This window comes from Sorex fumeus, unplaced genomic scaffold, assembly GCF_029834395.1.
Source record: "Sorex fumeus unplaced genomic scaffold, SorFum_2.1 ptg000155l, whole genome shotgun sequence".
Classification (NCBI taxonomy): domain Eukaryota; kingdom Metazoa; phylum Chordata; class Mammalia; order Eulipotyphla; family Soricidae; genus Sorex; species Sorex fumeus.
The window spans coordinates 1,387,451-1,409,923 of NW_026606212.1; the positions used below are offsets into that span (position 1 = coordinate 1,387,451).

Sequence of the window (22,473 nt, forward strand, 5' to 3'; positions counted from 1 at the left end):
AAAAAAATGGATCTCATTCCCCTTACCCTGAATATGGAAGAGTCGAGAAGGATGTGGAAGGAGAGGCTGACAAAATCTCAAGGCAGAACTAGGCTGCCAAAATGAAGAAAGACAAAAATGATTGTCTGTAATTTCAATGCACGTATGCCGGCATCGGATATATCCATCGAGGACCTGATGGTACAAGCGTGAAAGATCAAGTAGAACATCATTGGTCTGACCAAAAAGAGAAGGCATAAATCACACCATGCCATTTTTGACACTGGAGAAGAACTGTTCCTTGGAACATGTGACAAAAGAGGCATCAGTGGTGTTGGTATCCTTGTCAAGACAAACTTGGCCATGAGCATTGATTCATTCCAATGCCTAACAACCCGAATTGCATGATTACACTTGAATAGATGTGGCTCACTGCCAGCAGTTTCTATTTGTTGTGTATGTACCAACATCCAATTATGGTGAAGGAGAAATGGAGAAGTTCTACAAGGAGCTGGAGAAGTGCTATAAAGAAGACCACACCTTCTACAAGATCATTGTTGGTGATTTTAGTGCCAAGACAGGACCAAGAAAATCAGCCGATGAACTCTATTTCGGGACCCATGGCCTAGAATGAAATGAACAGGGTGACAGACTGTCTGAGTTCATCATGTCAACCAAGACCATCCATGGTGACTCACAATTCCAAAAGGCTGAATCTAAACGTTGGACATGGGAGTCTCCTGGTGGAGGGTTCCACAGCAAAATTGACCACATCATATTCAATCGACGGTTTTGCCTAACCGATGTTGCTTTTGTCGCAAAATTCCAAACGGGATCGGACCACCGTCTCCCTCATGAAAAATTCTACCTCACAGAACAGGGAGAAAAGAATGCAAAGTTTAAGAAGAGAACTCCCAGAACGACCACCAACTGGGAGCTCTTTGGCTCTGTTGTGGCAACATGGGAAGATGCCATCATTGACAACAATGATGAGGAATACGATCAAATGATTCAGCAGCTCCAGAGTTGTGCGAGGAATGCCAAGAGAGAGATAACCACAAAAAACCGCCTTCATTCGAACACTCTTGAACTTATTCGCCAACGTGGCTTGGCACATGCCTCAGGCAACTGCAAGCAAATGTCTGAGCTGGCAAAACAGTGCAGAGAAGAGATCAAGGATGACCTCAAAGACAGTAGAGCAGCAGTGCTGGTAGATGTGGCAGAAGCCAGGAAAGCATTTGTAATGCCCGCTGTCCTTCACCAACTACAAGACCAAGATGACTGCCCTCTGACATCCTGATGGATCTATCATATCTTCCACAAGGGCAATGGAGATTATTCATGACTTCTACTCAGACCTCTTTAATAGCCACATCCACTTGCCCACATACCAAATTCCGCATGATTGATATGTCATTCCCAATGTTCTCCCTTCCGAAATTCAACATGCCATCTCTTCGGTAAAGAAACAAAGAGCACCTCGACCAGACAAGATCAGACCTGAGCACCTGAAGAACTTACCGTCAGTACTCATCAATACACTGGCTCGGCTCTTCACACGCTACCTGTCTGAATGCAAGTTTCCATCCCACTGGAAAACCAGCAAGACCGTACTACTATGCAAGAAGGGAGACATCCACAACATTGGCAACTATCGCCCAATCTGCCTAATGTCTGTCATCTACAAACTGTTCACTCAAGTCATCCAGAATAGGATTGGAAAAACACTAGATGAAGGACAACTATGTGAACAAGCAAGGTTCCAAAAAGGATTCAGCAGCATCGACCATATCCACACGATAACTAAGCTCCTTGAGGTTTCTCAGGAGTTCAAGGTGCCGCTCTGTCTGACGTTCATTGATTTAAAGTAGGCTTTTGATTCTGTTGAGAAGGAAGCAGTCATTGAAGCCCTAGCCAATCAGGGCGTACAAACTCAATACATCAGGATGCTCCGTGAGCTCTATTATGGATTCACTACCAGGATCTCACCATTCTACAAAGAAGTAATCATCCATGTCAAGAGAGGGGTTCGGCAGGGTGATGCCATTTCACCAAAACTCTTCAGTGCCACCCTCGAGAATATCATGCGATGACTGGAATGGGAAGGAATGGGAGTGAAGATAGATGGTCGGCAACTACACCACCTCCGCTTTGCTGATGACCTCGTTCTAATAACACCAAACATCAGCCAAGTGGCACAAATGCTGACCGACTTCGACCGTGAGTGTGGAAAGGTCGGATTACAACAGAATCTCACAAAGACAATGTTCATGAGAAACAGTCTTGTTCCTGATGACCCATTCACTCTCAACAAAACCACCATCTCCGAATGCAATAGTTATATATACCAAGGATGAGAAATCAACAAGATGAATGACCTAGCATCTGAGTTATGCAGGAGGAAGAGAGTGGCTTGGAATGCCTTCAAGAGAATTGAAGAAATAACTAAGAGGACAAAGAACCTTCAGCTCTGAGCACATCTCTTTGATTCCACTGTTCCTCCTGCAATAATATATGCCTCAGAGACCTGGGCCCTACGAAAACAGGATGAAAACGCTATTCGGGTATCTCAAAGAGGAATCGAAAGAGCTATGCTTGGAGTATCACGCTTCACTCAAATGAGAGATAGAATCCGGAGTTCTGATCTCCGTCAACACTAAAGAATAAAGGACGCTATCTCATTTGCCAAGCCATCAAAAATCAGATGGGCTGGACACTTAATGAGATTTAGAGATGACCGCTGGACTAGAGCCATTACTGACTGGATTCCACGGGACGTCAAAACGCCGGGTGGACGCCCACCTACAAGATGGTCAGATTTCTTCGTCAAGAACCTGAATGATTGGTTTGAGGCTCTGCATATTCCTAGAACGAGCAGATGCCATTGGGCTACGCTAGCACGCAACAGGGATGAATGGAAACGCTACTGACACCCGCTCAAGTAAATGGATGAGTACCGGGGTATCAAGTGATCAAGTGACTTTTAGTCTTTTAATTGTACAAATAATTTTCAGTGTAGGAAAACTAAAAGATAAAGGTAAGATAATAATCTTACTTAATTTTCACAGGTATTTTTCCTTTGAAAAAAATTGTATGTTACAATACGTTTTGCTCCCCAAAATCAATAAAAATATTCCAATAGGGGCTGTGACCATCATTGCTACTTTGTTATATACAAAATTATTTACATTCATTGCAATTTCACCTTCAAAATCTTTTTTGGGAGGAGGAGTACACCTAGCTGTGCCTAGAGCTTGGCCAGAGATCACTCTCGATCACTCTCAGGGGCTCCAGGTCTGGGCCCACAGTGACGAAACGGTAGGACCTCACAGGATGGGGGTAGAGCCGGGCCTGTCTTCCCCACCCCAACGAGACCCGAAGTCATCGCCCATGAAAGGCCTCTCTGGCTCCTGATCAAGCTGCTCAATGGCCATGATACGAAACACTCAGGAGCAAATCTCGAAACCCAGTGGCTTTTGGCAGAAATCCCTGCAGATTTAAGTGATAAAATTTCAGAATTTCAAAATCACATGGCCCTTCTGCAGCCACGCAACATCATATGTTATCCCTAACCAGCAATAGAACACAAATTATCTACTGTTGCCTTTTTAGCAGATCTGAGTGTTGGGGTAAAATCTCAAATAATAATGGTGGGTCTGGTGAGGAAATATTGAATGTGATCAAAGTAGAGAGAGAGAAATGTGGAAATCATCTGCCCCACCGGTAAGGGGAGGGTGTGTGATGGGGGTGTACTGGGGTTATGGTGGTGGAGAATGGGCACTGGTGAAGGTACGGGTGTTTCATTGTATGACTGAGACTTAGACCCGAAAGCTTTATAACTGCTCTCACGGAGATTCAATAAAGAAAATGATAAAAATGAATTTAAAAAAGTAAGGTGAAGTTCATGCACAATTCAATCAGCTAACCAGTGGCTGAATAAATAGCAGTACTTCTACATTAATAAAAAAAAAAGGAAAATAACATTTTTGCAGCACATTCTTTCAAGTGGCTGCTCCCTGCTCTCCCCAGGGCCTTGAGTTCACCACATGAACAGGACCTGTGGGAAGAGGGAGAGCAGCAGCAGCCCAGAGGGGGCTGCACCGAGAGCAAGCCCTGCTGCAGGGCCACAGTAGTCTATAGACCAAACATGATTGCCACTCAATGCCACTCTTGCAAAACACAGTACCCAAAAGAAAAGAGAGAGAACAAGGGGGAATGCCCTGCCACAGAGGCAGGGTGGGACAGGGGGTTGGGGGGTGGGAGGGATCCTGGGACGCGTGGTGGTGGAGGATGGGCACTGGTGGAGGGATGGGTACTTGATCATTGTATAACTGAAACCCAAGCACAAAAATTTATATGTCTATAACTGTACCTCATGGTGTTTCACTAATAAAAATTTAAAATTTAAAAAAATACCGGACTCATTCGTTATCGGAATTAACCAGACAAATTGCTCTGCCAACTACGAACGGCCATGAACCACCACCCACAGAATCGAGAAAGAGCTATCAATCTGTCAATTCTGTCCATGTCCGGCCCGGGTGACCTTTCCCAGGCTGGAGTGACAGCTCAGCGGTAGGGCGTTTACCTTGCACGCAGCCAACATGGCCGACCTGAGTTTTATTCCTCCGCCATTCTCGGAGAGGCTTGGCAAGCTACCGAGAGTATCTCCCCCGCACGGCAGAGCCTGGCAAGCTCCCCGTGACGTATTCGATATGCCAAACACAGTAACAACAAAGTCTCCAATGGAGACGTTACTGGGCCCGCTAGAGCAAATCGATGATCAACGGGAGGGCCTTTACCTTTACCTTTAGATCTCTGCCTAACACCATGCACAAAAGTAAGATCAAAATGGATTTATGACCTCAACATCAGACCAGAATCCATAATGTTTATTGAAGACAAAGTCGGTAAAACTCTCCATGATATTGAAGCTAATGGTATCTTCAAAGATGTCACGCCACTGGCCAAGCAAGTGAAAACAGAGATAGACAAATGGGGCTATCTTAAACTAAGAAGCTTCTGCACCACAAAAGAAACAGTGACCAAAATACAAACACAATCTACATAATGGAAAAGGATAGTCTCCAAATACACATCTGACAAGGGGTTGACATCAAGGATATACAAAGAACTGGTTGAACTCCACAAGAAGAAAACATCCAACCCAGTGAAAAAGTGGGGCAACGAAATGAACAGAGACTTTCTCAAAGAAGAAATCCGAATGGCTAAAAGGCACATGAGAAAATACTCCACATCATTAATCATCACGGAGATGCAGACCAAAACAACAATGAGATATCATTTCACACCACAGAGACTGACCCACATTCAAAAGAACAAAAGCAACTTGTGTTGGCGCGGATGTGGCGAGGAAGGGACCCTCCTTCACTGCTGGTGGGAATGCCAACTGGTTCAACCCTTTTGGGAAACAGTATGGATGACTCTCAAAAAATTAGAAATTGAGCTCCCATTTGACCCAACAATACCACTCCTGGGAATATACCCCGCAGAGGCTAAAAAGTATAGTCGAAGTGACATCTACACTTGTTTGTTCATTGCAGCACTATTTACAATAGCTAGAATATGGAAAAAACCTGAGTGCCCGAGAACAGATGACTGGTTAAAGAAACTTTGGTCCATCCACACAATGGAGTACTATGTAGCAGTTAGAAAAATGAAGTCATGAAATTGACATACAAGTGGTACTACATGGAAAATATTTTGCTAAGCTAAATGAGTCAGAAAGAGAGGGACAGACATGGAAAGATTGCATTCATCTGGGTAACATAAAGTAACAAAATAAGAGACTAACACACAAGAACAGCTGTGATAAATACCAGGAGGGTCACTCCATGGCTTCGAGGCCAGCCACACACTCTAGGGCTAAAGGCAGTTCAGATTGAGAAGGGAGCACCAAATAAAGGGTGCTGGGAAGATCCGACCAAAAGGGGAGATGCATGCTGAAGGTTGACTATAGACTGAACATGATTGCCACCCAGTGCCTCTTCTGCAAATCACAGCACCCAAAAGGAGAGAGAGAACAAAAGGGAGTGCCCTGCCACAGAGGTAGGGTGGGATGGGCGATAGGGGTGGGTTGGAGGGATACTGGGATTGGTGGGGGTGGAGAATGGGCACTGCTGTTGGGATGGGTACTCAATCATTGGATAACTGAAACCCAAGCACAACAACTTGTAAGTATACAACTGTACCTCATGGTGTTTCACTAATAAAACAAACAAACAAAGAAGACCCTGAATGATCGGTTTGAGGCTCTGCATATTCCTAGAACGAGCAGATGCCACTGGGCTACGCTAGCACGCAGCAGGGATGAATGGAGACGTTACTGGCACCACTCGAGTAAATCGATGAGTAACGGGGTATCAAGTGATCAAGCGATCAAGTGACTTTTAGTATTTTAATTGTACAAATAATTTTCAGTGTACGAAAACTAAAAGATAAAGGTAAGATAATGATCTTACTTAATTTTCCCAGGTATTAATCCTTTGGAAAAAAAATTGTATGTTATAATACGTTTGCTCCCAAAATCAATAAAAATTATCCAAGAGCAGCTGTGACCATCATTGCTACTTTGTTATATACAAAATTATTTACATTCATTGCAATTTCACCTTCAAAATCTTTTTTGGGAGGAGGAGTACACCTAGCTGTGCCTAGAGCTTGGCCAGAGATCACTCTCGATCACCCTCAGGGGCTCCTGGGACCAAACGCAGTAATGGGGAAGGAACCCAAGCTGGATGCATGCAAGGCAAGCACCCAACCTGCAGTACTAGTTCTATGCCTCCTCAATTCTCACAATCGTACTTGGTGCTATTCATATTATTTTACGTTGAGGGAAAGGAGGGATTTGAGATCACACAGGTGGTACCCGGGGTGTACAAGGTGACTTCCATCTCTGGTCTGGGAAGTCACTCCTGACGGATGGTACAGAACGTATGGTGCCGGGAATGGACTTGGGCATCTTGCACTCAAAGGACACACCATCCTTTATATTAAGTCTGCAGCCCTGATGCTATTAAAAGATAGCTTTCATTTTAATTTTACTCCATGGCTTGGAGGCCAACCACACAGGCTAGGGGAAAAGGGAGCTCAGATAGGGAAGGGAGCACCAAATACAGGGTGTTGGGAGGATCCTGCCAAGATGGGAGAAGCATGCTGAAAGTAGACTATAGAACAAACATTATTGTCACCCATTGCCTGTTTTACAAACCACAACACCCAATAAGAGAGAGAGAACAAAAGGGAATGCCCTATTACAGTAGCAGGGTGGGATTGGGGGAGTGGGGGGTGGGAGGGATCCTAGATTCCGTGGTGGTGGGAAATGGGCACTGGTGGAGAGATGGGTATTTGATCACTGTATAATTGAAACCCAAGCACAAAAATTTGTAAGTCTGCAACTGTACCTCATGATGTCTCACTAATAAAAAAAAATTGCAGCCATGCCTTTGGCCAGACCCCAAAAACTTGGGGCAAAGTTTACCAAGAAAGTAAATGGCCAAAAGTTTGGTATGTGGGAAACACACGGACAAAACACCTGCAGCTCAGCTATATAATTGGAGGCATGGCCTCTCTGGTTCCTGATTGAACTGCTTAATGGCCATGATCCCGGAGACTCAGAAACAAATCTTGAAACCCAGGGGCTTTTGGCAGAAATGCGTCTGGTCCCTGCAGTAGGTTTCCAGTGCTGGGTCAATCCAGGTGGGAATAGGTTTCGTGCCTTGGCCTGTTCCCCCCCGGCGGCCCTATGGCCGCCATGCTTCAGAGGTCACTGCACAGTCAGGTTTGGGCTCGCAGTGACGAGACGCGCGGGGTCTCACAGGATGGTGGTGGAGCCACCCTTTTCCTCCCTATCCCAAAAAGACCCTGAGTCGCTGCCCACAAATGGCCTCTTTGGCTCCTGATCAAGCTGCTTACTGGCCATGATCCCAGAGACTCAGGAGCAAATCTCAAAACCTAATGGCTTTTGACAGAAATCCCTCCAGATTTGTGTTAAAATTTCAGGATTTCAAAATCACATGGCCCTACTGCAGCCGCGCGACATCATATGTTATCCATAACCAGCAATAGATCACAAATTGTCTACTGTTGCCTTTTCAGCAAATCTGAGTGTTGGTGTAAAATCTCAAATAATAAAGGTGGGTCTGGTGTCGAACTATTGAATGGGATCCAAGTAGAGAGAGAGTAATGTGGAAATCATCTGCCTCACAGGTATAGGGAGGGTGTGGGATGGGGGTATATTGGGGATTTTGGTAGTGGAGAATGGGCACTAGTGAAGGTACCGGTGTTTCATCGCATGACTGAGACTTAGACCCGACTTAGAACCGAAACTTTGTAACTGCTCTCACGGTGATTCAATAAAGACAATGATAAAAAATGAAAAAAAGAGAGTAAGGTGGAGTTCATGCCCAATTCAATCACCTAATCAGTGGCCGAATAAATAGCAGTACACCTACATTTAAAAAAAAAGGAAAATAACATTTTAGCAGCACATTCTTTCAAGTGGCTGCTCCCTGCTCTCCCCAGGGCCTTGAGTTCACCACGTGGACAGGACTTGTGGGAAGAGGGAGAGCAGGAGCAGCCCAGAGGGGGCTGCACAGAGAGCAAGCCCTGCTGCAGGGCCACAGCTGACCTGTCCTCGCTGTGATGCGCTCGATGACATCACCGACCTCTCTTTGTGATGCAACCAGACATTCTGCAGCCTCCCCAACTGCCCCATACTCATTACTTGGTTCACTGCGGAAACGCACAGACCCCAAACATGTTTTGCTGCTTACCAAGAAATCGTGGTTGTAAAACCCCCAAGTGTAGGACACTGAAAAGATTCAGAAACTGGGTGAGGACTCACTGGAGAACTCCCCGGAATTCTTCACGAAGACAGCCGCTAGTTCAGGTCAGCTGGAACTGGCCCGGGGAACCCCAGCACTGATACCCGTGATCAGTATCCATCACCTCCCTGAGTGTGATGGCGCAGACGCTGTGTATGTGGAAGAGTGTGCACACCCGGGTGTGAACGTGTTTATCGGAGAGAGTAAATTTGAGTGTGTTCTGGAGATGGTGTGTGTGTGTGAGTATGTGTATTTGTGTATGTACGTGTGTCTGTGTGTGTGTTGTGAGATCATCTTGAGGGCAGCCTCTCCTACCAGGTGAGTCATCAAATCTAGCCCCCAAGGCCAGGTCACTGCTCACTGAGTTGGCACTAGGAGGTGCTCTTGGGCCAAGACTTTTCTAAACTTGATTGTTTCAGTGTCATTCCTATGGGAGGCCTGTGTAGATGCAGGTCCACCAGCAGGGAGGAACTCAGAAGGGAGGGGGAAGCAGCACTTCTGGAGCTGAGCCTTTGTGGTTCTCCCTCCGCAGAGCAGCCCACAGGAGAGAGAGACGCTCCCTCCGCAGAGCAGCCCACAGGAGAGAGAGACGCTCCCTCCGCAGAGCAGCCCACGGGAGAGAAAGAAGATCTTCTACATATCCTCTGGGTCCAGTTCCTCTGAAGAAAGTCTGGAATCAGCCAGCAACAAGCAGAGCCAGACACCATCTAAGCAGAAAGTTGAGATTGGCCAAGGATTGTCAACTCCCCAAAGAGCACCGCGTTCAGTGCCTTGGCCTTACACATATGGCAGAGAACGAGACTCAGAGCACCAGAAGAAAACGGGTAAGAACCAAGGGGTGTGTGTATATGCACAAGTAAATGGGGAATGCGAAAAGGCCCACCTAGAGGTGTCCTGGGCGCTGGTGTGGGAAAGGAGAGTCACAGGCCGGAGAGCCCATTCCGGGGAGGCCTCCACAGGAAACCCCCGTGAGGTGGGCCCATGGTCTCCCCTTCCTGCTGGGCTCCCTGTTGGGGTCAGCTTTGGAGAATCCATGGAAGGAGCCCTCTGGGTGACCTTTTCTCTTATTGATTCTTTAGCTCCAGCTCTGAAAGCATACTTGGCTCCGTGTCCAAGGACAGCGCCGTCAATGATCTCTCGAGTACCAGCTGCACGGCCACCCACTGTGGCAACATTGGACCAGTTCCCAGAGGACCTAGCATGGTTACAACTGGAAGAAGCCCAGGGTCTCACATCAGTGTCTCTGTCTGGAGACCCTCCCACCAATGAGTATCTTGCCTCGGTATATTTTATGATTTTTATTCTTTGTTTTTACTTTATCTGTTATATTTTCATTTAAATAAATTGTGATTGCTACTCTTCACAAGCATCCAGTTGCATTTTTTTTTCTTTTTCTTTTTTTGGTTTTTGGGTCACACCCAGAGAGCACAGGTGTTACTCCTGCCTCTTCACTCAGGAATTACTCCTGGCGGCGCTTGGTGGACCATATGGGATGTTGGGATTCGAACCCAGGTCTGCTGCGTGCAAGGCAAACACCCTACCTACTGTGCTATCACTCCCGCCCCGCATCCAGTTGCATCGTAACAAACTTCTCATTTGTTCTGGCATTCTTGAAAATATTCATCTAACATAGAAGACGATTCTTCTTCATGTTCCTGATATAAATAAAACACAAAATAGAAAATACATTGATTTCTCCGCAGACCCAGTATGTATTTACCTACTGATCAGGCAATGCTCTATAATACCCAGAGGTAGTGCTGATAGATATTCATGAACAAAATTGGGGCGAACGAGACAGCACAGGGGGTGGGGCACCACCCTGAACAGGGGGCACAAAGCACCATCAGGTTCTGGAGCATAAAAGGCAGCAAATGCGCAACCAGGGTTTTGGTTACTCTTTGTTTTTTTTTGGTTTTCAGTTCTTGAGCCACACCCAGAGATCAGCCAGAACGGGCCAGGTTCTTGCTGCCCCTGAGACTTTAACTCAAGGAGGTGCTGAGATCAAACAGGAGGGCAGAGGTGTTCAGGGCAATCCTGGCTCTGTGCTCAGGGACCAGACATGAAATGGGGAAGTGACCCAGCGTCAGCCCAGGGGAGGCAGAGAATGGTCTTTCCCTCTGCGCCATTCTCGGGCCCTGGCAAATCTAAAAGGTAAAAGGTAAAGGCCCTCCCGTTGATCGTCGATTTGCTCGAGCGGGCCCAGTAACATCTCCATTGGAGACTTTTGTTGTTACTGTGTCTGGCATATCGAGTACTCTCGGTAGCTTGCCTGGCTCTCCGAGAGGGGCGGAGGAATCGAACTCGGGTCGGCCATGTTGGCCGCTTGTAAGGCGATAGCCCTATCTGCTGTGCTATCGCTCCAGCCCTAGGCAGATCTAAATCGTCAGAAATTACCTTGGGTTCTTTGAATTCCAAGTCTTCTCCGTACTGAATGGCAAAATCAATATGCTGTAATACAATGTTCATGCTTTCTTCATCTGAGTGATCATAAGGCAAAAATCGGACCATGCTGTAGTCATCAATCTACAAATTAGAGATTTCAGAAAGGTCATTCAACTGACGCTTGAGTGTAAACATTGGTAGTCTAATTAATACCATCTATGCCTGTGCAGGGAGGAGCAGACAGAACAACAGCAAATCAGCATTAATTTTTTTATGACCTCTGAACTATTGGAACACTAGTAACATTACAACATTACTTAACTAAAGACTTTTTTTTTTATTTTTGGGTTATACCTGGTGATGCACAGGGGTTACTCCTGGTTCATGTACTCAGGAATAACTCCTGGTGGTTCTCAGGGGACTTATGGGATGCTAGGAATCAAACCCGGCTCGGACCCATGCAACGAAAACGCCCTACCTGCTGTGCTATCTCTCCTGCCCCGACCAGAAACTGAGACTTCTTTTAAAGTAATTTATCTGCATTCAACCACCACTGAAAATTTCAAAAGGGTACAGGCAATTCTCATGTGCCAAGTGGCCAGGAAAAAAAGACATTGCAGAATTTCTCTGCTGTGGGACGAGAGAGCTAGTACACCGAGGTGGGCGCTTGCCTTGCACGTAGGCAAGGGATGCACCCGGGTTCGATCCCCCGCATCCCGTATGCTCCCTGAGCCCTTCAGGAATGATTTCTGGAGGCACAGACAAGAATAAACTCTGACCACTGCTCAGTGTGGCCTCCTGCCCTCTCTGCTACAACCAATGACAACTTTTTTCAGAGGTGAGGGGAGGCCACATCCAGACAACGCTGGTGCCGACCATATGGTGCCGGAGATGAACCCTGGGCCCCTTGTGTGCAAAGCCTGTTGTGCTGCCCACTGAGCTCTCTCCGTACTTCTATACTAACTTCAAAGCAGACAGCCCACCGCTCCCAACATGCTGCTCCCCTAAAAAGACATGTGTGGCAGGGGATTGTCCTGCCACAGAGGCGGGGGGGATGGGGCTATGGGAGTGGGCGGATATTATACATGGTGGTGGAAAATGGGCACTGGTGGAGGGATGGGTATCTGATCATTGTATAATTGAAACCAAAGCACAAAAAATTGTAAATCTACAACTGTAAAAAAAAATAAAATAAAATAAAGGGGAAAAAAAAACATAAAAAAAGAAAAAAAAAAAGACATGTGCTGGTTTGTGCCGTCCATATGGTGGCCAGTGCCTGGGGTGTGTAAGCATGTGATAAGACGATTAAGAAAAATATGGGTTTAGGGGGGCTCGCAGGAGGGGATGAAGAGCTACGACAGGGGTTACAAATGGCCTACACCCCGCACACCTCAGTTTGAACACCCAGCACCACATATGGTCCACCAGGCACAGGGGAGAAACAGCCCCTGAGCACCACCGGGTGTGGCCCCCAAACTTTAAAAACAACCCACAAACACCCCAAACACTTGCAAAACTCATCAGCCCAGGGATTAGCACAGCGCTTGATTCTTGGCACCAGGTGGCATCCTAAGCATTGCTGGGTACAGCCAGGAAGGAACCAAAACTGCTGGTACGGCCCTCTGGGCCCTAGCAATGACCACTACTAGCCTGGTGGGCCAATAATCAGGGCGGCCCCTAGGCCCCCCAGCACAGGAGGCCCGCACCCCCAACCACCAAAAATTGTAAAAATACAAAGTCTTACCAGCCCACATAAGGCATTAGTCAATTTATTGAATTTTTTGCTTCTGAAGTTACTTGTAGAATGATCTAATAAAGAATACATGCCTGGATCTAGAAACCTTCAAAAATGATAGACTGGTGAATCAAAGAATTCGAAACACTAAATTTGTAGACTGACAATCGAAGTGAAACGAAAAAGGTTCAGCACTGCAAATGTGACATTAATTATTGTGAACTTACTTCTCAATTTCCTTTTTAGCTCTTTTACGCAGCAGGTCCATTTTTGTCATGATGTTAACTTGCGGGATTTCTAGAGATACCATAGCACTCAAGGCTGCCAAGATGCCAGAAATAAACTGAAAGAGGACGCAGAAAAGGGACGATGAATCAGTTGTCACCAACAGTGTCCAAACAAAAGGTTTCTGATCCCCACTGGAACAAAACCCACCTAAATAGGAGAAACGCTAAGATTGGGGCCCGAGCAAGAGTCCAGGCTTTAAGGCACTTGCCTTGCGCCTGGTCAGCCCAGGTTCTAACCCAGCACTCCATAGGGTTTCCAGAGCACTACCTAAGTGATTCCTCGGCACAGCGCCAGTAGTGAGCCCTGAGCACTGCCAGGCATGGCCGAACAGAAGACTGCTGGTCCAATAGCTGACCTTAGGATTCTAAAGGTGAGATGGGAAGGAGAAACGCGAGCTACAGTGACCACACTTCTCCACTCAACAATATTTTAAAGTGTTCATGAGGTAGGTGGGGTTGAGTTCAGCACTGAGGAAACATGTAGTGACAGAGATTAAAAGCAGGTGGGCCACATCAAGGCGAGCTCCTTAAGCCCTTTACTATTTTTTTTGAGAAGGGAAGGGTGGTAATACCTGGCAATGCACAGGGGTTACTCCTGGCTCTGCACTCAGGAATTACTCCTGGTGGTGCTTAGGTGATGCTAGGAAACGAACCCGGATTGGCTGTGTGCAAGGCCCTACCCGCTGTATTATCACTCCAGCCCCCATTTTTAAAATTTACTTATTTATTTATTTTTGGGAAGCCCTATACTATTTCTGACCCTTTAACGTTATCTTCTCTCATGCTCCCTCTCCACCTCACCTGATGGGTATTTCCTTTTGCGTTTCTGGGTCACACAATCCCCTGATATAACGAAGGGGTCACTTCGGCTTCTGCACTAAGGAGTTACTCCTGACCAGCTTTGGGAACCATATGGGTGCTGGAGACGGAACCAAACGCCCTCCCTTTCAGTTTTGGGGAATACCCAGTAGTACTCCGAGCTTTGTGGTCAAGGATCACTCCTGGAGCGGCTATGGGGGCCCAGTGGCCGTATGGCAGGGATGACACCCAGGTTGGCCACATGCAAGGCAAGAGCTCTACCCACTGTACTAGCTCTCAGGCATCCAGCTTTTTATTTTTCTAGTTTTGGAGCCACACACAGTGATGCTTGGGACTTACTTCTGACACTGCCCTAGGACAACTCCTGAAGGCGACAGCTGAGAGTTGGGGACCACTAGAACTGCACAAGGGGCAAACTCAGGGCCTCGAACATGCCAGCTCTGTGCTCTGCCACTGGAGCCATCTTCTTGGCATATTAATTTAACAACAATAAGTTCTAAGTCACTCCTGGGTATAGTTCATGGACTGGTAACAATTAAACGATTATGACTAAAGGTTTTTGTACTCTGCTTGTGCCGGAGACTGAAAAATCAAGGACAGGTATAGTTAAAAAACCTTGAACGACTCCGCCGTGAATTGAGAATCAAGGAGAAACACTCCACAGACTCGGAACACCCACTGTTCCAGCTGCTGAACCAGCTGTTTCATCACGGGCAGGTGTGTGTGCAACTCAATCTGACCTACAAGAACACAAGCTTATTATAAACATGAGATACATTCAACCCTCAATTATGGGGAAAAAAAACTTTTCCTAGAAACTGTTTTAGGGGGCTTGAGAGATCGCATAGAGGGTGGGAACTTGCCTTGCACACATCCAACCTGGGTTCGATCCCATAGGGTCCCTTGAGCATAGCCAGGAGTAATTCCTGAACACAGGAGCTAGGAGTAACCCCTGGGCATCATCAGATATGGCACCCGAGGTTCCCCCCCCCCCATTTTTTAAAAGGAAGTCAATCCCTACAAGTAATATATCCAATTTTTCTTGTTTTAAGCCGCACGTGAGGATGCTTGAGGGTCTCTCTGAAACTTCTGGGAGGGCTCGAAGCTACTCAGAGTCCTACATGCAAAGCCTACTACATGCAAGGCCCACTACATGTAAAGTATGTCCCCAGCACACTATATCTCTAGGCCCTACACTATATTCAATTTTTGTTTTTTTTTTGGGGGGGGGACAACCTGATAGTGCTCAGGGCTTATTCCTGATTCTGTGCTCAGGGATGACTGTTGACAGGCCCCAGTAACCATATAGGGTAGCAGGGATCACCTTAGCTGTGTTCAAGGCAAGTGCCCTACCCTCTGTAGTATCTCTCTTGCTCCCCCAATAATTTTTTTTTCATTTTGGGTCACACCTGGCGATGTGCAGGGGTTACTTCTGGCACTGAATTCAGGAATTACTCCTGGCAGTGCTCGGGGGACCATACGGGATGCAGGGGTTCGGGATCAGCCGCATGCAAGGCAAACGCCCAACCCATTGTTCTATCACACCCGCTCCCCTGGCCCCCCCAAGAATTTTTTAAGCAACTCTGGGTGCACAGGTATGTAAAAGGGGCATACAAAGAAAATATACTGTCATCATCATCATCACTGTTCTCCTGTTCATCGATTTGCTCGAGCAGGCCCAGTAACATCTCCATTGTGACAATTGTTCCTGTATTTGGCATATCTAATATGTCACGAGGAGCTTGCCAGGCTCTGTTGTGCAGGTGATACTCTTCGGTAGCTTGCCGGGCTCTCTAGGAGGGGCAGAGGAATCGAACCCGAGTCGGCCATGTTGGCTGGTTGCACTACAATTATTAAAAATGAGTTTAAAACGGGCTGGAGTGATAGCTCAGCGGTAGGGCATTTTCCATGCACGCAGCCGGCCCGGCCAAACCGGGTTCAACTCCTCTGCCCCTCTCAGAGAGCCCGGCAAGCTACCGAGAAGATCTTGACCACATGGCAAAGCCTGTCAAGCTACCTGTGACGTATTCGATATGACAAACACAGTAACAACAAGTCTCACGATGGAGAAGTTACTGGGCCTGCTCAAGCAAATCAATGAACAGCGGGAGGACAGCCACAGGGATTTCATTTATTTATTTATTTACTATTATTATTATTGTTATTATTTTTTGCTTTTTGGGTTACACCCGGAGATGCTCAGGGTTTACTCCAGGCTCTGGACTCAGGAACCACTCCTGGCGGTGCTCAGGGGACCATATGGGATAATGGGATTCGAACCTGGGTCGGGCACGTGCAAGGCAAACGCCCCACCCGCTGTGCTATCGCATCGCTCCAGCCCCGACAATGACAGATTTTAAAACAAATTTTTGTTCTCTTATTTTGAGGGGCGGAGGTTTGGGCCACACCCACTGGTATTCTGGGAGGATTCCTGACTCTGTACTAAAAGATCATTCCTGGCAGTGCTTGGGGAATCCAATATGGTATACCAGGGATCCAAACTTGGGCTGGCAAAAAGTAAGGTAAGGGCTTTAGCTGCTGTACTATGGCCCTAAAAAAAAAAAATCTAGGTTTTGGCCCATATCCACTAGTAATCATGGAACCATATATGGTACCAGGGACTGAACCTGTGTCTGCCACAGCATCCTACCCATCCTTCTGTCTTTCTAGCTCTAAAGCAAACCTTTCAAATGCTGCATGACCGAAGCTGGAGTGATAGCACAGCAGGTAGGGCATATGCCTTGCACACAGCCTACCCGGGTTCGATTCCCAGTATCCCACATAGTCCCCTGAGCACTGCCAGGAGTGATTCCTGAGTGCAAAGCCAGGAGTAATACCTGAGCATCACCAGGTGTGACCCGTAAAGCAAAAATAAAATAAAATAAAATAAAAGCTGTGTTACCTGGGGCCCAGGAAACAACAGGCTGAGCATATGCTCTGCACACAGAAAGACTGAGCTCAGTTCCCAGCACACTATGCTCCCCTAAGCAGGGCTGAGAGCAACCTCCTGATAACAGTTAGGAACAAACCCAGCCTCTAGCACCTCTGGATGTGGCCCCCAAACAGAAGAAAACAAACAGACGTTCCACAGCCCCTCATTGGATGACAGTTCACCGTCCAAGAATCTGGGATAAAAGTAAATGAGATGCTAATTTCACTTTCTCCCACCAAGGACAGAATTGCACAACCCAGGGACGATGACAATCTAATTCATGAGCTACCTGGACAGTCAAAAAGGATGTAGTCATCCTCGACATGGCCAAGGCAGTTCTCCAGCCAGTCAAAGTTATTGGCTAATTACTCCATGTAAAACACGAGTCCTCCATTGGGACCGTAGCCCAGGGAACCATCCTCCATCACATCCTCCACCTCGATCAGTTCCCAGATGTCTGCAAAGAATATACAGGAAATGAGTGCCCATTCCAAAATATTTACATACATTCGTAATTACTACTGTGACAGTATCCAGAGAAACTGAACAGGGGTTAGAAAGAAAAAACAAAAGACGCTAAACAGGGGCCAGAGGAATAGAACAGTGGGTAAGGCGCTTGCCTTGCATGTGGACAACCCACGCTCAATCCTTGGCACCTGATATAGTTCCTCAGCTTGACCAGGAGTGATCCCTGAGCATAGAGCCAGAAGTGCAGAACACAGCTGGGTGTGGCCCAAACCCCACCCTACCCCTCAAGAAAAGAAAAAAAATAAAACAAATAAATAACAGTAGTCAAGGGAATCCCACTCTCAAGTCATGATGCATTACAGTCTCCCAGGTAGACTTAAACCAGAATCACAAGGGGCAGTACTCTTAGAAGGCTAGTAGTTGTACTTATAAATGATAAGGGCAGGGCACACACCCTGGAGTGACAGCAGTATCAGCAGCAAACCCTGAGCACCACCAGATATGGCCCCAATACAAAACAAAAGGCCAAAGAGACAAGAAGGATTTAGGCCCAGTTCAAATTCCACCCCCAAGTAAGCCCTGCAGGAACAGAGCCAGTAGCTACCCCCAACAGTTAAACCAAATGCTTCAATTCTTGTACTGTGTTTTGATCTCTTTCTTCCTTTGGTTTTGGAACCACAACTGGTGGTCAGGGGGATCCCGAAACTTGCTCTACATCCCTCTAAGTTAGCACCTTGGCCTCTGATTTTTTTCTCCCCCTTTGGCCTCCCAGGCAGTGTTCAGGAGGCCCAGGGGCCAGAGAGCAAATGGCAGCGCCCCAAAATGAGATGATCACCTGGAGGGCTTAGGGGCTACGGACTACAGTACCCAACAGTGCTCAGGGAGCCCTGCAGTGCTGGGCATTAAAACAGCATCCTGTGTGTGCCAATTATTTGCTCCTACTCCCTCTACTATCTTCCTGGCCTCCACACTTAATTCTGTGCCAAGATGTTACAGCATTAGGTAATATTCTAAGACTCAGAGGAAGCAAGAGTTGGGAGTGACCTTTTCCTGCACACTCTCAGGTACCTTTTGCATTCTCAATACTGTGCATATAAAACATCTGTTCTAAAACAAGTGAAGTGGGGCTGGAGCGATAGCACAGCGGGTAGGGCGTTTGCCTTGCACGCGGCCCAACCCGGGTTCAATTCCCAGCATCCCATATGGTCCCCTGAGCACAGCCAGGAGTAGTTCCTGAGTGCATGAACCAGGAGTAACCCCTGTGCATTGCTGAGTGTGACCCAAAAAGCAAAATAAAATAAAAGAGGTGAAGCAAGGGACAGGGCAAGGAGGGATAGTACAGTGGATAGGGCGTTTGCCGTGCACATTGTAGATCAGGGTTCAATCCCCGGCATCCATATGGTCTCCCAAAGCACCACCAGGAGTTATTCCTGTGTGCAGAGCCAGGAATCACCCCGAGCATCAGGAAAAACAAGGGCTAGATAGACTTAAGGCGCTTGCCTTGCATGCAGCCAACCTGAGTTCAATCCCCTCTGACCTAAGAATTCAAAGTGAGGCCTGTGACATCTCATTTTTTATTAAGGGAAACAAAGGGAACTGTCACAAGCACATCAATAAGTGGATGCTAACACATGATGTTCTACCTTCTGCTGTCTACCATGAAAGCAGGGATCAGTCTGAACGAAGTTTTCAGCTTCTGTGCCTCCCCAGAAGCAGGGGGCAGCACTCACTGCCTCAGGGCCCCCAAGGAGAGGGAAGGCTGTGCCCGGGACTCACCAGCCATCACATCATAGTTGAAATGCTCCGCCGCGGGATCTAAGTTCACCACCTGGACAGAACGGCCGAGGGCTTCACAGTGCTGGACCACGGTGGCACAGTAGGTGCTCTGTGGACCGGGAGGCAGGAGGGGACAGAGCTTCAGGAAGACCCCACACCAACAGACGAACCCCCGCAGCCCCTGGACAGTGTCTGCTGAGGCCCAACTAAGCCTTAATCCCCCCCAAAACAGAAACCAGGGGTAAGACCCAACCTCGTGCTGGGTGTCAGGAAACTGCATGCAGTGCAGATCCAATCCTACGTTGGCCGCACCAATCTCGGGCCAGCGGCTTCATCCTGGCCAGTGTCCTAATCCCTGGCAGATGGTCTCCTCACTACTATCAGGTGTGGTAAGTATGAGTGAAAGGGAAGAATTCTCCCCTGCCCTTGATTTTGGGTCCACAGCCAGCGGTATTCAGAGGGGCCTACATCGTTTGGAGATCGAACCCAGATTGTGTGTGTGCAAGGCCCTGCATGCTCAACCTTTCTGGATTCTATTTCCCTTTGCAAATAAGAATAGGGTCTGGAGCGTAGCACAGCGGGTAGGGCGTTTGCCTTGCACTCAGCTGACCCGGGTTCGATTCCCAGCATCCCATATGGTCCCCTGAGAACCGCCAGGAGTAATTCCTGAATGCAGAGCCAGGAGTAACCCCTGTGCAGTGCGAGGTATGACCCCAAAACAAAGGCTGTGGAACTAAAGGGGCCCTTGAGCGGGACACGGAGAGTCCACAGCGCAGGACACTCCCCTCACACAAGGCTGCCTCACTTTCAATCCCCGGACTATCCTGGAAGCCTGCCAGGAGTGATCCCTGAGCACAGAGCCAGGAGTCGGCCCTGAGCACCAGCGGATGTGACCCCAAAAGCAAAAAAATGCAGAAGCTCATACTCGAAAATTACTTTACCACATCTGACATGGTTCAAAGTAGCAGGCAACCAATCTGAGAGTGAAATATGTATTTTTTACAGATATATATATATATATATATATATATATAAAACACACAAGGCTCAACCTTTTACAAGATGTTAGTGATCTCTTATAGAAGGGCTTAATGGTCCCTGGGTGGAATACACACTCTTTCCTCTAAGGATACTTTTTTTATAGCATTTTTAGCGATTTTGTTTTGTTTTGTTTTGTTCTTTGGGTCATACCTGTTGATGCACAGGAATTACTCCTGGCTCTGCACTCAGGAATTATCCCTGGCTAATGGTGCTCAGGGGACCATATGGGATGCTGGGAATTGAACCCAGGTTCACTGCGTGCAAAGCAAAAGTCCTACCGACTGTGCTATCACTCCAGCGCCCTGGCAGTTTTTCATATCAAACAATACAAGAGAATAGATTGTTTCAGTTCTGTTTGGGGAAAGGGATTGGGGTTCAGGATGGAACTATCCAAAATATGGTGGTAAGAAGGTGTAATGGTGGTGTGATTGGAGTCTGAATATTGAATGTAATCAAATATTGTAAAACATTTTATAAAATAAAAAAATTGGAGGTTGGAGCGATATGACAGCGGGCAGGGCGATTGCCTTACAAGTGGCCGGCCGGGTTCGATTCCCAGCATCCCCTATGGTCCGCTGAGCACCACCAGCAGTAATTCCTGAGTGCAGAGTCAGGAGGAAACCCTGGGCATCACCGGTTGTGACCCCCCAAAAAAAATACTAAAAAATGAGGGTGGAATAAATTATTGCGCAATAAACACTCTCTGCTCTTCCCCCAGAGCCCCAGCCACCCGGCCCCCCACCAACTCCCATTTTCTTTTCTTTTCTCAAATTTAATTTCATTTTTAAATTTTTTAATTTTTTTAATTTTTCCATTTTTGTTTTTTTTAATTTTTTACTATTTTTTTTTCTTTTTGGGTCACACCCAGCAATGCTCAGGGATCACTCCTAGCTCTGCACTCAGGAATTACTCCTGGTGGTGCTTGGGGGACCATATGGGATGCCGGGTAGCGAACCCGGGTTGTCCGCGTGCAAGGAAAACACCCGACCCGCTGTGCTATCGCTCCAGCCGCAAATTTTTTACTTTTTAATGAATCACTGATCACATCAAGCTCCCGGGAGAGAACAAGGCAGAGTCTCCTACCCCGTGCCTGACTGTCCTCACCAGGGGCGACAGCTGAAGACCTCCGGCACCAGGACAAAGTCATGCTGAGACCACTCTCCACACGCTTGGATGAGCCTCACGCATAAAGGAACTGACAGAGGAACCCAGGTGTGCAAGACCCGGGGCTGAGATCTCCAAGCCTGCATGGTTTGGGACTGGACCTTCCAGTAGCTAGATAGTTACACTCACCAACTGCCGTGTAACCCCAACAATGGCCAGGATACAGAGATCACACCAAGCTCCCAGGACTTTTTATTTATGTTTATTTATTTTTTCAGGCTACCTTAAATATCCCACCCACACGGCAGAGCCTGGCAAGCTATCTGTGGTATATTCGATATGCCAAATCCAGTAAAAAAAAAATGGATCTCATTCCCCAGACCCTGAATATGGCAGAGTCAAGAAGGAAGTGGAAGGAGAGGCTGATAAAATCTCAAGGCAGAACTAGGCTGCCAAAACGAAGAAAGACAAAAATGGTTGTCTGTACTTTCAATGCACGTATGCCGGCATCTGATATATCCATTGAGGACCTAATGGTACAAGCGTGAAAGATCAAGTACAACATCATTGGTCTGACCAAAACGAGAAGGCCTCAATCACATCACGCCGTTTTTGACACTGGAGAAGAATTGTTCCTTGGAACATGTGACAAAAGAGGCATCAGTGGTGTCGGTATCCTTGTCAAGACGAACTTAGCCATGAGCATTGATTTATTCCAATGCCTAAAAACCTGAATCGGACGATTACACTTGAATAGACGTGGTTCACTGCCGGAAGTTTCTATCTTTGTTGTGTATGCACCAATATCCAATGATGGTGAAGGAGAAATTGAGAAGTTCTACATGGAGCTGGAGAAGTTCTATAAAGAAGACCACACCTTCTACATGATCATTGTCGGAGATTTTAATGCCAAGATAGGACCAAGAAGATCAGCCGATGAACTCCACTTTGGGACCCATGGCCTAGAATGGAAGGAACAGGGTGACAGACTGTCTGAGTTCATCATGTCAACCAAGAGTATCCATGGTAACTCACAGTTCCAAAAGGCTGAATCTAAATGTTGGACATGGGAGTCCCCCGGTGAACGGTTCCACAATGAAA

At 47.1% G+C, this 22,473-nt stretch overlaps 1 pseudogene; it reads right to left on the reverse strand.

Annotated features, from left to right (window-relative positions):
- Positions 1 to 10,417: 10,417 nt before the first annotated feature.
- Positions 10,418 to 20,180, reverse strand: LOC130016469 (GPN-loop GTPase 3-like; annotated as a pseudogene).
- Between the last annotated feature and the right edge of the window lie 2,293 nt (positions 20,181 to 22,473).